Source organism: Tachypleus tridentatus, chromosome 8 (assembly GCF_004210375.1).
Source record: "Tachypleus tridentatus isolate NWPU-2018 chromosome 8, ASM421037v1, whole genome shotgun sequence".
In the NCBI taxonomy this organism is placed as follows: domain Eukaryota; kingdom Metazoa; phylum Arthropoda; class Merostomata; order Xiphosura; family Limulidae; genus Tachypleus; species Tachypleus tridentatus.
This window is the reverse complement of record NC_134832.1, coordinates 157,201,246-157,216,981: the sequence shown is the minus strand read 5'-3', so window position 1 is coordinate 157,216,981 and position 15,736 is coordinate 157,201,246.

The window sequence follows — 15,736 nt, the reverse complement described above, 5'->3', positions numbered from 1 at the left end:
TAGTCTGACAAAAACAATTAAATAAATACATCTGTATGATTCAGTCTAGTCTGGCAAAAAAACAATTAAAAAATACATCTGTATGATCCAGTGTAGTCTGACAAAAAACAATTAAATAAATACATCTGTATTATCCAGTCTAGTCTGACAAAAAACAATTAAATAAATACATCTGTATGATCCAGTCTAGCCTGACAAAAACAATTAAATAAATACATCTGTATGATCCAGTCTAGTCTGACAAAAACAATTAAATAAATACATTTGTATGATCCAGTCTAGTCTGGCAAAAAAACAAAAAACAATTAAATAAATACATCTGTATGATCCAGTCTAGCCTGGCAAAAAACAATTAAATAAATACATCTGTATGATCCAGTCTAGCTTGACAAAAGACAATTAAATAAGTACATCTGTATGATCCAGTCTAGTCTGGCAAAAAACAATTAAATAAATACATCTGTATGATCCAGTGTAGTCTGACAAAAAACAATTAAATAAATACATCTGTATGATCCAGTCTAGCCTGACAAAAACAATTAAATAAATACATCTGTATGATCCAGTCTAGTCTGACAAAAACAATTAAATAAATACATCTGTATGATTCAGTCTAGTCTGGCAAAAAAACAATTAAAAAATACATCTGTATGATCCAGTGTAGTCTGACAAAAAACAATTAAATAAATACATCTGTATTATCCAGTCTAGTCTGACAAAAAACAATTAAATAAATACATCTGTATGATCCAGTCTAGCCTGACAAAAACAATTAAATAAATACATCTGTATGATCCAGTCTAGTCTGACAAAAACAATTAAATAAATACATTTGTATGATCCAGTCTAGTCTGGCAAAAAAAACAAAAAAATTAAATAAATACATCTGTATGATCCAGTCTAGCCTGGCAAAAAACAATTAAATAAATACATCTGTATGATCCAGTCTAGCTTGACAAAAGACAATTAAATAAGTACATCTGTATGATCCAGTCTAGTCTGGCAAAAAACAATTAAATAAATACATCTGTATGATCCAGTTTAGTCTCACAAAAAACAATTAAATAAATACATCTGTATGATTCAGTCTAGCCTGGCAAAAAACAATTAAATAAATACATCTGCATGATCCAGTCTAGCCTGACAAAAGACAAGTAAATAAGTACATCTGTATGATCCAGTCTAGCCTGGCAAAAAACAATTAAATAAATACATCTGTATGATCCAATTTAGTCTGACAAATAACAATTGAATAAATACATCTGTATGATCCAGACTTTCTTTAAATTAATATACCATTTGCAGGATTTGCTGTTTAACATTATATGCTTGAAAGATTATAAACCTAAAATCGTGATGTATGAAATAACAAACTGTGAAACTTTTCGCTAAAAACAAAAATACACTTCATGTTACCAGTTTGAAATGATTTATATTTTAATCACATGCTTGCTTATCCTAAAGCGAACTAAAATATATTTTAGTTTTGTAAAATTATTATCACTGCTGTTAGTGTAAATAATAGTTTTGACGCCAATTTTGATTCTATTATTCGTTCAGTCATATGGAGTCCGCAAGTTTTGTCATACCTAAGGTCTCTTTGATTTGGTATTATCACATTAACTTTCAAATCATGAGCACTTACCGACCTCTCGTATCAGAAGAAAATTATATGCGATTCTGTACGATAATTTTTAATTATTATACTGTTCGTACTACTGTAAAACATCTGAAAGCTTTATATTACCAAATTATTAATGTTAACAAATTAATATGAAATAATTTTGTAATCTTATATTTCAAACTACTTACAAATAACACAATAACAGCAGAGAGCTTTTCTTATGAGTATTCGTGTTGTGTGTCCTTTATTTCAAATGACCAGGAATTACATGTTTTCATGTTTAGTTACCTTTATTTCAAATGACCGGGAATTATGAGTCTTCATGTTAAGTAACCTTTGCTTCAAATGACCATGGATTATGAGTGTATTTGTTTAGTGGCATTTGCTTCAATGACCAAAGTCATGAATGTTCACCTTTAGTGATATTCATGATTAACATGAAAAGCTCTGACTGGTCGTCAGCTTCGATAGACTTTTTCTGAATGTATGAGCACAACACATTTTCTCAACCCTTAGTAACGGCTTTCACTGATCACGTGTTTATTTGACTAAGTTGTCAAATTTACATATTTCGAGTTAATAAAAATTCAAAACTCTAGTTGCCTGTGTAATAAATAAATAGACACTTGAAATACTTCACATATGGTGGTTTTAGGATTTCACGTACAAAAATATAAACTTGTTTTGTGCCATTTAAGAGTTCACACAAACCGAGTAGCATGTGTACTATTGAACAGTAGCATATTTTAATGTGTTTAATTAAGTTAAATGAGAAATTCACACGAAAAAATGCAACATAATTTAAAAATCACAATATTTGTCTAAATAAATGCTTATTTTTATTCATTACCATCATTAGATATGATGTTAAACCTTTAATCGGTTTCTTCGCATGTTAAATGGTTTCACAAAAACAACGAAGACGTGTTTAGCAGCATTCGTGACTTCGAGACAAAGATATATTATTGTCATTCATATAAGAAAATGCAGCTTAACTTGCATATTCAAACTAAATTTACGACTAAATATCTGGATCTGATTGTACGTTAGGCCTAGGACAATAACAGCACGAACGCTATTAGATGGCTGAGTTTTTAATGTCCAAGAGAAAATATTAGCAACATTCCTGACTATAACAAAATAAAGTAACTGAGGATAAGTAGTTCTGAATTATAACAACGTGTGTTTAATTACGTAGCAAGTTATCGATGGCCTTTAATCATATGTTTAATATAGAAAACCATTCGATAGCAAGGTGTTAGATAAGTAGCTTAATAAACCTAAACAGTCTTCGTTTCTAGACATAAAAGACGTTCATTAGAAGTCAAAAGAGGAAGTTTCACAAATCACTAGTTACGGTCTTCTTAACTGAAACATGGATGTTGACTTTATGTACATAAATAAAAAGGATGTTAAGGCTTCTAGGAGGAATCCGTAGATGGATGGATTATATTGTACGTGTAGATTAAGAAATCTTATCTTCTTTTCAGAAGAGAATGGGTGATTTCATTCAACTTTACTAAATCATCCGGAAATTAGTAGAATAAAGACTAATTTCTTCTGGTTTAATTTGACAACTATAAGATTAGAAGACGCAAGTCATAGATTTAAAAGAGACAGACTCTACCCCAGTTAAGACAACTTTAGTTGTTGTTTTTTTAACAGAGTAATTATGAACACCAACACCTTACAACAGTCTAGGATGACTTTCTGACGAATAAAAGCTACGTTTAAACTTATGGTCCCTATGTTAGTTTTATAAGTAGGACATGAATTATTGGTCATTATAGAGTTCATATCATGTTGTCGCCCCATCTGTGCGTTTACAGATCAAGTCCCATTATTATATAAAAATGTCCTAACAGTTGCTCTTGACTCTTTTTTCTAATGCAACAGCTCAAACTCAAGGAAAGTTATTACAGATAATCCTTGCGTGGCTTTTGAAGAAAATAAATCTCTTTACATAGCCTGATTTTAATGTCTAAAAGCTGCTTTTTTTTAGAAATATAAGAGAAAACAGTACGTACTCAGTGTACGGGTCACAGATGGGTATCAGAGTTGAAAGTTGGAAACCGGCACTGCAGACAAAGCTGTAGTTGAAGTCCTGTTGAAAAACGATTACACAGTTAGATTAAACTTCAAACCGAATATAATATTTGTGAAATAACTTGTCTCAAGTACGTTTCCGTTAAAACTAATAAGGTAAACATTATTTTTCACAAGTAATCATCCATTGAAATCATCACACGATCTGCGGGTCGCAGGTTAGAATCACGTCACCAAACATTACTCCGTTTTAACCGTGGGCGCGTTAAAATGTGAGGGTCGATCCCAGTACTCGTTGGTAAAGAGTAGCCTAAGAGTCGTCAGTAAATGATAATGACTAACTGCCTCCCATTCAGTTCATCCCTATTAAATTAGGAACGGCTAGAGCAGATAGCAGCTTTCCAAGTTCAATACAAACTAAACCATTTAAATGGAATATATAAAAGCTTCGGTGCTTGTGTGTTTCATTCAATTTTAACAACATAATTATTGAACGTGTCCTACGTCAGGAATAAATGTTAAAAAGTGACGTCAGTTATTAATTTAAATTTACTATACATAACTATGGTATGATAGAAAAAAGAAACCCAGTGTTTCAATTGCTTTCGGGCCTGGCATAGCCTAGCGCGTTAGGCGTGCGCTTCGTAATCTGAGGGTCGCGGGTTCGCGCCCGAGTCGCGCCAAAGATACTCGTCCTTTCAGCCGTGGGGGCGTTATAATGTGACGGTCAATCCCATTTTTCGTTGGTAAAAGAGTAGCCCAAGAGTTGGCGGTGGGTGGTGATGACTAGCTGCCTTCCCTCTAGTCTTACACTACTAAATTAGGGACGGTTAGCACAGATAGCCCTCGAGTAGCTTTGTGCGAAATTCAAAACAAACAAACAATTCAATTGATTTTATGATAACGTGTCATTTGATTTACAGAACTCAACAGAAGAAAATGGGGAAACATTGTTTACACTGATTCTGAAAGAATATGTAATAAATTAGGGTGTATATATATCTTACGGATATCCATTATATACATATAATGGATTGATTTTCAAAGTTTTCTAAATAATTTGATTATGTTCTTGGTAGATTTGTAAATCTGGTGAAATTTGTAATAAAACAAACATTTGAATTCACAAATGCAAAACCCAAATATTTGTCTCAAAATATCTGTTAAATTTTGAATTTAAAAAATATCCATGTTCAAAACTTAACTATAGATCTAATTAAAGTTAGATTAAAATGGAATTATATGCCTAAATAAATAAATTTTATTTGTATTTAGGTATAAATTACATACCTAAGTAAATAAATCTTATTTGTACTTAGGTATAAATTATATACCTAAATAAATAAGTCTTATTTGTACTTAGGTATAAATTATATGCCTAAATAAATAAATCTTATTTATACTTAGGTATAAGTTATATACCTAAATAAATAAATCTTATTTGTACTTAGGTATAAATTATATACCTAAGTAAATAAATCTTATTTGTACTTAGGTATAAATTATATACCTAAGTAAATAAATCTTATTTTGTATTTAGGTATAAATTATATACCCAAATAAATAAATCTTATTTGCACTTAGATATAAATTATATACCTAACTAAATAAATCTTATTTGTACTTAGATATAAATTATATACCTAAATAAAGAAATCTTATTTGTACTTAGATATAAATTATATACCTAAGTAAATAAATTTTATTTGTACTTAGGTATAAATTATATACCTAAATAAATAAATCTTATTTGCACTTAGATATAAATTATATACCTAACTAAATAAATCTTATTTGTACTTAGATATAAATTATATACCTAAATAAATAAATCTTATTTGTACTTAGATATAAATTATATACCTAAATAAATAAATCTTATTGTAATTGATTTTAATCAATGTTTCATTAACCTTCAGTAGAACAGAAACTCAGTTAACGTTAGTATGCCCTATATTTGCTTTAATAACTTCAGACAGTGTTTCAGATATTGTTGCAACATATTTAATCAAAGTGTTATTTGGGATTTTACTCCAAATGTTTGTAATACACTCACATAAAGTTTCTTTGGAAGTAACTTTTGATTTCTCAATTTTTTGATCTATCAAGTCCCTGATTTGTGTAATTCTGTTAAGATCTGACTCTGTTGGAGGACATGGCAGCCATTACATCATTTGAATGACTCCAGCAACTTCTGTCTTAGCGAAGTAATTTCTGCACAAGTCGGATGTGTGTTTGTGGTCATTATAACTCTTTGTTGTAGAATCCTTTATTAATAACACGTAAACCACTTGATATACAAATATCTCCAGTCGCCTCAGCAGAAAGACGTCCCAAAACCAGCACACTGTTTTCCCGTACTTCATGGTAAGCGCTTTGCTGAGGTAAGTAACTTTCACTTTTCTTCTATTGGATGTACAACCTACACACTGAACCAAATATTTCAAACCGTAATACCCTTTTCCAAGTATCAGTAGTCGTCCAGTTTTTGTATTTTTACCTAATTTCAGTCTCTTTACAACCTACGAAGACCGAAGTAGAGAATTTTTAACTGCTACATGACCAAATATCCCATTCCTGTTGCGTCTTTTTTATTATGTAGATCTGAGCAGTTTTCTTTCATTTGGTACATGGTCGTTTATCACATGCTTGAGATCAGTGGCAGTCTTCCTTCTATCCGGGAGGTCGCATAAACGAAAATATTTAACATCATTATCATTGAGTTTAGAGTTCTATCTTTGTCTTTCATATTTTCAAATTTAACTGTCTTGGTCTCACGATCTATGGTAGGGGTTGGCAATTTATTTTTCACAGTGGCCACAACTATGGCTAATGTAAACAACGTTGGGCACACTATTAAAGAAATGAAATTAAAAAGTGTTAGTTTAATCAAAATAATTACATTTCAACTGACTTTCAATGTGAAAATTGATGGGGTTTCCATCAACAAGTTTCGTGAAATTTAGCTTAATATCTATGTTCAATGAACATCTTAGCTCTGCCTCTAAATTTATGTCAGTAAACCGAAATCTGTATGTAGGCTTCAGAAAATCTAGCATAGAGAATGTTGACTCAATGTGGATCCAAACATGGAAAATAATTTTGAAATTGCCATTTTAAATTTGGAAGACTGTCGTTTGTCAGAATAGTTAGCCATATCTCTCTGATGGAACATTTTATTTACCTTTTATGTGTTCTACACTCATCTTCAAATCCACACTTGTCCAAAGACAAAATGATGTAATTTCCTTACTGAAATTTCCTAAGTCAAATTGAAATGGATCATGCAAAATTCAAATATCAATTTCAAATTTTTAAGTTCCGGAAAACGTGATTCAAATTTTTGAGATAAAGTTTTGATCCAGTTTACATCGAGATCATCTTTACCATCAGAGAAATCAGTCATTATTTTCTAGAAAACTATTCAACTTTGCAAAATGTGTCAAATTATTCTTTTGTAATTGTTCTACAAGTAGGTTTAACTTTAATTGAAATTCATGAATAGACTGTGATTGCTCGCTTATTATTTTACCTCTTTCTTGAAGCTTTGTATTCAAATTATTCAAGTGAACCATCATGTCACACAGAAAGTACAAATCACTTTGCCATGACAAAGTTTCAATTTCAGGGAAATTTTCAATCTTACCTTTTTCAACAAGATACTATTTTATTTGAGTAAATAAGGAAGTAAATTGTTCCAAGGCTTTTCTTCTACTTAATCATCTTACATTTGCAAAATCAGTAAGATCATCAAAAGTACAGTCACTGCTTTTCTTCAGAGACTCAATAAACTCTCGATGGATGGAAAGTTTCCATTTCTAATATAATTCACAATTTTTACAACAATGTACATCATATTTTTAATTTATCATTTGTAGATATCTGAGCACATAAATTTTCCTGATGCAAAATGCATTATTTTCTATTAAATGCTGCTTCAAAAGAGAAACAAATCCTACTTTCGTCTCAGTCATGACGGGAGCACCGTCTGTTGTGACAAAAACCAGTTGTTTTTTTTAAATTCAGACTGATTTTTTGGCATTTCAATAAATTTTTCAAATGTGTTTTTTCCACATATTCGATCTTGTAATCCACAATAGCCAAATATTTCTTCCTTCACTTGAAGATCTCAAGTTACATATCGAACCCAAAATATCAACTGTACAGTGTCACTAACATCTGTTGATTCATCTAGTGCTGAAGAAAAATATAAACAGTCTTAGTTGTTTAAGCAACTGATTCTATGTGTTTTTCGCTAACTCTAGCATTCTGCAGACAATTATTTTTCGACTTAATTGCAAATTATTTACCTTTTGAAGAATATCATATTTTATTTTTGAATCATATTTCTCCAACAGTTTCAATGACCACAATCAATATTTCGTTTACTAGTTCAGCATCAGACAACGATCTTTTTGAGTTAGAATCCAAGCTATTTTATAGCTAACTAACTTAATTAGTTCTATCAAAGATAGAAAAAAAAATTTAGGTCTCCCTTTTCTTCATGAAGTTGTGCTTTCAGACGGATAATTTCATTAATACGATTTTTGCTATCAACTGGAAAGTTTATTTTACATCAAATTTGTTGACAAAATTGTTAAAGTGTTGCTTAAGGTTGTATACTTTATTATTCCTAAAACCTTCGATACACAAAACACACACTGACTTATTATTTACTTCAATCACTACAAATTTCAACTCCCAACTTTCATTAAGTTCTCGTGTCACGTTTTTCCAGTCACACATCATTCTCTTTTCGTCAGTAATACCAGAATAAATTAAATTGTCTTTATTTTCTGAGTGTTCACCATCATCTGGATTATTTCGTTTTTGAATTATATACTTATCCATATTATGGGACTTAAAACAAAATATATTTAAACACTTGAAAGTTGCACAATAAATGTTTGTACGCGCATGCAAAACAACGCACACTCGATAACAAACGTCTAAACCAGACTGACGTTATAAAATGGGCGGAGTCTGTGGCAGTGATAAAGCGCGCGACATTAGCGAAGACGTAAGGCAGTGCAGTTGTGATTGGTAAATTTGCGATAAAAATAAATTATGGAAAAGTGCATTCCTAAACTCAAGCTGGTCACAATTGTGCTATCCACTAACCACGTGTGGCAAGTAGCCATGAAGTTGCCACCCCTAACCTAGAGGGTACTTGACAGTAATTGGGGAGCATTTCAGGTCTGCAACAATTAGTTGGAAAGTCCAACCAGCATCACGTAAAGTTTTTACACGAACTCTGTTGACGACAATTCTCTATGCTTTTTGGGCCTTACCATGAAAACAAAACTCAGAATATAGTGTTAAACAGTATTTTCATCAAGGTTTATTTGTGGCGTGGTAAGAAATTGATTTATTCCAGTATATACCGGTAACACATGCTAGATCGTTTCCATGTAGTTAATACACTGCATATGGTACGACAGTTATTACAGACCCTAAATTTGATCGGTATGTTCATTCAAGCAAAACCATTATGACATACCCTTTGTACAAGTATATGGTGATTGTAAGTAATGATAACTCATTCAGATGTTAACTGCGATCAGTGAAACAATACCATAGTGCTGAAACTTACATTTTGTAATGGTATAGAAGAGTTAGCACATAAAATGAAAAGAATGACAAAGTATTGTCTTGTCCTAACACAGTGATTTATTTACTTTACTTGATAAATACAAGTGTTTAAGAAGACATTTTCCCATAAAATCTTTCCAGCTTATAGTCAGTTTTCAATATAATATAAAGCAAAAATTACATCCTGCTTTATAAATAGACTTTTCTTATATATTAAACCAACATAACGTCATGCTTTAACAAGGGATTTTCTTACATATAGAGCCAACATTACATCCTGTTTTATCGATAGGGTTTTATACATATAAAGCCAACATTACATCCTCCCTTAAGAAGAGGATTTTACATCCTGCTTTGTCAATAGAGTTTGTTTTTTTTTTTTTTACATATAGAGCCAGCGTTACATACCTTTATGGGTGTGTATTTTCTTATAGCAAAGCCACGTCGGCTATCTGCTGAGCCCACAGAGGGGAATCGAACCCCTGATTTTAGCGTTAAAATGTAGACATACCGCTGTACCTGTGGGAGGCTTGCGTTATGAATAGATTTTTACATCCTGCTTTATCAATAGAGTTTGTTTTTGTTTTTAACATGTAGAGCCAGCATAACATCCCACTTTACAAAAAGAGTTTGTTTTGTTTTTTACATGTAGAGCCAGCATAACATCTTGCTTTATCAATAGAGTTTGTCTTTGTTTTTTACATGTAGAGCCAGCATAACATCCTACTTTATCAATAGAGTTTGTTTTGTTTTTTTACGTGTAGAGCCAGCATAACATCCCTACTTTATCGATAGAGTTTGTTTTGTTTTTTTTACATGAAGAGCCAGCATAACATCTTACTTTATCAATAGAGTTTGTTTTTGTTTTTATACATGTAGAGCCAGCATAACATCCTACTTTATCAATAGAGTTTGTTTTTTTTTTTTTACATGTAGAGCCAGCATAACATCCTACTTTATCAATAGAGTTTGTTTTTGTTTTTTTACATGTAGAGCCAGCATAACATCCTACTTTATCAATAGAGTTTGTTTTTTTTTTTTACATGTAGAGCCAGCATAACATCCTACTTTATCAAAAGAGTTTGTTTTTGTTTTTTTACATGTAGAGCCAGCATAACATCTTACTTTATCAATCGAGTTTGTCTTTGTTTTTTTACATGTAGAGCCAGCATAACATCCTACTTTATCAATAGAGTTTGTTTTTGTTTTTTTACGTGTAGAGCCAGCATAACATCCTACTTTATCAATAGTTTGTTTTTGTTTTTTTACATGTAGAGCCAGCATAACATCCTGCTTTATCAATAGAGTTTGTTTTTGTTTTTTACATGTAAAGCCAGCATAACATCCTACTTTATCAATACAGTTTGTTTTTTTTTTTTCTACATGTAGAGCCAGCATAACATCCTACTTTCTTAATAGAGTTTGTTTTTGTTTTTTTACATGTAGAGCCAGCATAACATCCTACTTTATCAATAGAGTTTGTTTTTGTTTTTTACATGTAGAGCCAGCATAACATCCTACTTTATCAATAGAGTTTGTTTTGTTTTTTTACATGTAGAGCCAGCATAACATCCTACTTTATCAATAGAGTTTGTTTTTTTTATTTTTCTACATGTAGCCAGCATAACATCCTACTTTATCAATAGAGTTTGTTTTTGTTTTTTTACATGTAGAGCCAGCATAACATCCTGCTTTATCAAAGAGTTTGTTTTTTTTTTTACATGTAGAGCCAGCATAACATCCTACTTTATCAATAGAGTTTGTTTTTGTTTTTTTACATGTAGAGCCAGCATAACATCCTACTTTATCAATAGAGTTTGTTTTTCTTTTTACATGTAATGCCAGCATAACATCCTACTTTATCAATAGAGTTTGGTTTTGTTTTTTTACATGTAGAGCCAGCATAACATCCTACTTTATCAATAGAGTTTGTTTGTTTTTTTTACTTATAGAGCCAGCATAACATCTTACTTTATTAATAGAGTTTGTTTTTGTTTTTTACATGTAGAGCCAGCATAACATCCTACTTTATCAAAAGAGTTTGTTTTTGTTTTTTACATATAGAGCCAGCATAACATCCTACTTTATCAATAGAGTTTGTTTTTGTTTTTTTACATGTAGAGCCAGTATAACATCCTGCTTTATCGAAAGAGTTTGTTTTTGTTTTTTTACATGTAGAGCCAGCATAACATCCTACTTTATCAATAGAGATTTGTTTTGTTTTTACATGTAAAGCCAGCATAACATCCTACTTTATCAATAGAGTTTGTTTTTTTTTTTACATGTAGAGCCAGCATAACATCCTACTTTATCAATAGAGTTTTTTTGTTTTTTTACATGTAGTAGAGCCAGCATAACATCCTACTTTATCAATAGAGTTTGTTTTTTTTTTACTTTTTTACATGTAGAGCCAGCATAACATCCTACTTCATCAATAGAGTTTGTTTTTGTTTTTTTACGTGTAGAGCCAGCATAACATCCTACTTTATCAATAGAGTTTGTTTTTGTTTTTTTACATTTAGAGCCAGCATAACATCCTACTTTATCGATAGAGTTTGTTTTTGTTTTTTTACGTGTAGAGCCAGCATAACATCCTGCTTTATCGAAAGAGTTTGTTTTTGTTTTTTACATGTAGAGCCAGCATAACATCCTACTTTATCAAAAGAGTTTGTTTTTCTTTTTACATGTAATGCCAGCATAACATCCTACTTTATCAATAGAGTTTGGTTTTGTTTTTTTACATGTAGAGCCAGCATAACATCCTGTACTTTATCAATAGAGTTTGTGTGTTTTTTTTACATATAGAGCCAGCATAACATCTTACTTTATTAATAGAGTTTGTTTTTGTTTTTTTACATGTAGAGCCAGCATAACATCCTACTTTATCAAAAGAGTTTGTTTTTGTTTTTACATAGAGCCAGCATAACATCCTACTTTATCAATAGAGTTTGTTTTTGTTTTTTTACATGTAGAGCCAGCATAACATCCTGCTTTATCGAAAGAGTTTGTTTTGGTTTTTTTACATGTAGAACCAGCATAACATCCTACTTTATCAATAGAGTTTGTTTTTGTTTTTTACATGTAAAGCCAGCATAACATCCTACTTTATCAATAGAGTTTGTTTTTTTTTTTTTTTTTTTACATGTAGAGCCAGCATAACATCCTACTTTATCAATAGAGTTTTTTGTTTTTTTACATGTAGAGCCAGCATAACATCCTACTTTATCAATAGAGTTTGTTTTTGTTTTTTTACATGTAGAGCCAGCATAACATCCTACTTTATCAATAGAGTTTGTTTTTGTTTTTTACATGTAGAGCCAGCATAACATCTTACTTTATCAACAGAGTTTGTTTTTGTTTTTTTACATGTAGAGCCAGCATAACATCCTACTTTATCAATAGAGTTTGTTTTTGTTTTTTTACATGTAGAGCCCAGCATAACATGACAGAGCTTTGTTTTAGTTTTTGTTTTTTTTTTACATGTAGAGCCAGCATAACATCCTACTTTATCAATAGAGTTTGTTTTGTTTTTTACATGTAGAGCCAGCATAACATCCTACTTTATCAATAGAGTTTGTTTTGTTTTTTTTTACATGTAGAGCCAGCATAACATTTTACTTTATCAAAAGAGTTTGTTTTGTTTTTTTTACATGTAGAGCCAGCATAACATCCCACTTTATCAAAAGAGTTTGTTTTGTTTTTTTTACATGTAGAGCCAGCATAACATCTTACTTTATCAATAGAGTTTGTTTTTGTTTTTTACATGTAGAGCCAGCATAACATCCCTACTTTATCAATAGAGTTTGTTTTGTTTTTTTACATGTAGAGCCAGCATAACATCCTACTTTATCAATAGTTTGTTTTGTTTTTTTACATGTAGAGCCAGCATAACATCCTACTTTATCAATAGAGTTTGTTTTTGTTTTTACATGTAAAGCCAGCATAACATCCTACTTTATCAATAGAGTTTGTTTTCATTTTTCTACATGTAGAGCCAGCATAACATCCTACTTTATCAATAGAGTTTGTTTTTTGTTTTTTACAAGTAGAGCCAGCATAACATCCCACTTTATCAATAGAGTTTGTTTTGTTTTTTACATGTAGAGCCAGCATAACATCCTGCTTTATCAATAGAGTTTGTTTTTTTGTTTTTTTTACATGTAGAGCTAGCATAACATCCTACTTTATCAATAGAGTTTGTTTTGTTTTTTTTACATGTAGAGCCAGCATAACATCCTACTTTATCAATAGAGTTTGTTTTTTATTTTTTCTTCATGTAGAGCCAGCATAACATCCCACTTTATCAATAGAGTTTGTTTTTTATTTTTTTACATGTAGAGCCAGCATAACATCCCACTTTATCAAAAGAGTTTGTTTTGTTTTTTTTACATGTAGAGCTTTCAGCATAACATCTTACTTTATCAATAGAGTTTGTTTTTGTTTTTTACTTGTAGAGCCAGCATAACATCCTACTTTATCAATAGAGTTTGTTTTGTTTTTTACATGTAGAGCCAGCATAACATCCTACTTTATCAATAGTTTGTTTGTTTTTTTACATGTATTTTCAGCATAACATCCTGCTTTATCAATAGAGTTTGTTTTGTTTTTTTTACATGTAAAGCCAGCATAACATCCTTGTACTTTATCAATAGAGTTTGTTTTTTTTTTTTTACATGTAGAGCCAGCATAACATCCTACTTTATCAATAGAGTTTGTTTTGTTTTTTTACATGTAGAGCCAAAGCATAACATCCGCACTCTTATCAACAATAGAGTTTGTTTTGTTTTTTTTTTACATGTAGAGCCAGCATAACATCCTACTTTATCAATAGAGTTTGTTTTTTTTTTTTTACACATGTAGAGCTAGCATAACATCCTACTTTATCAATAGAGTTTGTTTTTGTTTTTTTACATGTAGAGCCAGCATAACATCCTTCCTTCTTATCAATAGAGTTTGTTTTTTTAGTTTTTTCTTCATGTGTAGAGCCAGCATAACATCCTACTTTATCGAATAGAGTTTGTTTTGTTTTTTACATGTAGAGCCAGCATAACATCCCACTTTATCAAAAGAGTTTGTTTTTGTTTTTTTACATGTAGAGCCAGCATAACATCCTACTTTATCAATAGAGTTTGTTTTTTTTTTTTACATGTAGAGCCAGCATAACATCCTACTTTATCAATAATAGAGTTTGTTTTTTTTTTTTTTTCATGTAGAGCCAGCATAACATCCTACTTTATCAATAGAGTTTGTTTTTTTTTTTTTTTACATGTAGAGCCAGCATAACATCCTACTTTATCAATAGAGTTTGTTTTGTTTTTTTACATGGCTGCAGAGCCAGCATAACATCCTACTTTATCAATAGAGTTTGTTTTGTTTTTTACATATAGAGCTAGCATATTAACATCTTAACTTTATTAATAGAGTTTGAAAAGTTTTTTTTTTTTACATGTAGAGCCAGCATAACATCCTACTTTATCAATAGAGTTTGTTTTTGTTTTTTACATATAGAGCTCAGAAAAGCATAACATCCTACTTTATCAATAGAGTTTGGTTTTTTTTTTTTACATGTAGAGCCAGCATAACATCCTGCTTTATCAAGGAGTCTGTGTTTGTTTGTTTTACATGTAGAGCCAGCATAACATCCTACTTTATCAATAGAGTTTGTTTTGTTTTTACATTGAGCCAGCATAACATCCTACTTTTATCAATCAGAGTTTGGTTTTTTTTTTTTTACATGTAGAGCCAGCATAACATCCTACTTTATCAATAATAGAGTTTGTTTTTTTGTTTTTTACATGTATTTCAGCATAACATCATACTTTTATCAATAGAGTTTGTTTTTTTTTTTTTACATGTAGAGCCAGTATAACATCCCCATTTTACTCCACAATAGAGTTTGTTTTTTTTTTATTTGTGAGAGCCAGCATAACATCCTACTTTATCATAGAGTTTGTTTTTGTTTTTTTACATGTAGAGAGCCAGCATTAACATCCCTACTTTATCAATAGAGTTTGTTTTTGTTTTTTACATGATAGCCAGCATAACATCCCACTTTTATCAATAGATTTGTTTGTTTTTTATTTTCTTTCTTAACATGTAGAGCCAGCATAACATCCCACTTTATCAAGAGTTTGTTTTTGTTTTTTTACATGTAGAGCCAGCATAACATCCTACCTTTATCAATAGAGTTTGTTTGTTTTTTTTTACATGTAGAGCCAGCATAACATCCTTCTTTATCAATAGAGGTTTGATTTTTGTTTTTGTAGATGTAGAGCCAAGCATAACATCCTGTTTTATCAACAGTTGTTTCAGCATGTATGTTCCACTCTGTCATCAGCCTGTAGCTCAACCACTTATAGAGTTTTGTTTTTCTTTTTACATGTAGAGGCCAGCATAACATCCTACCTTTATCAATAGAGTTTGTTTTGTTATTTTTACATAGAGCAGCCGTATAACATCCTACTTTATCAATAG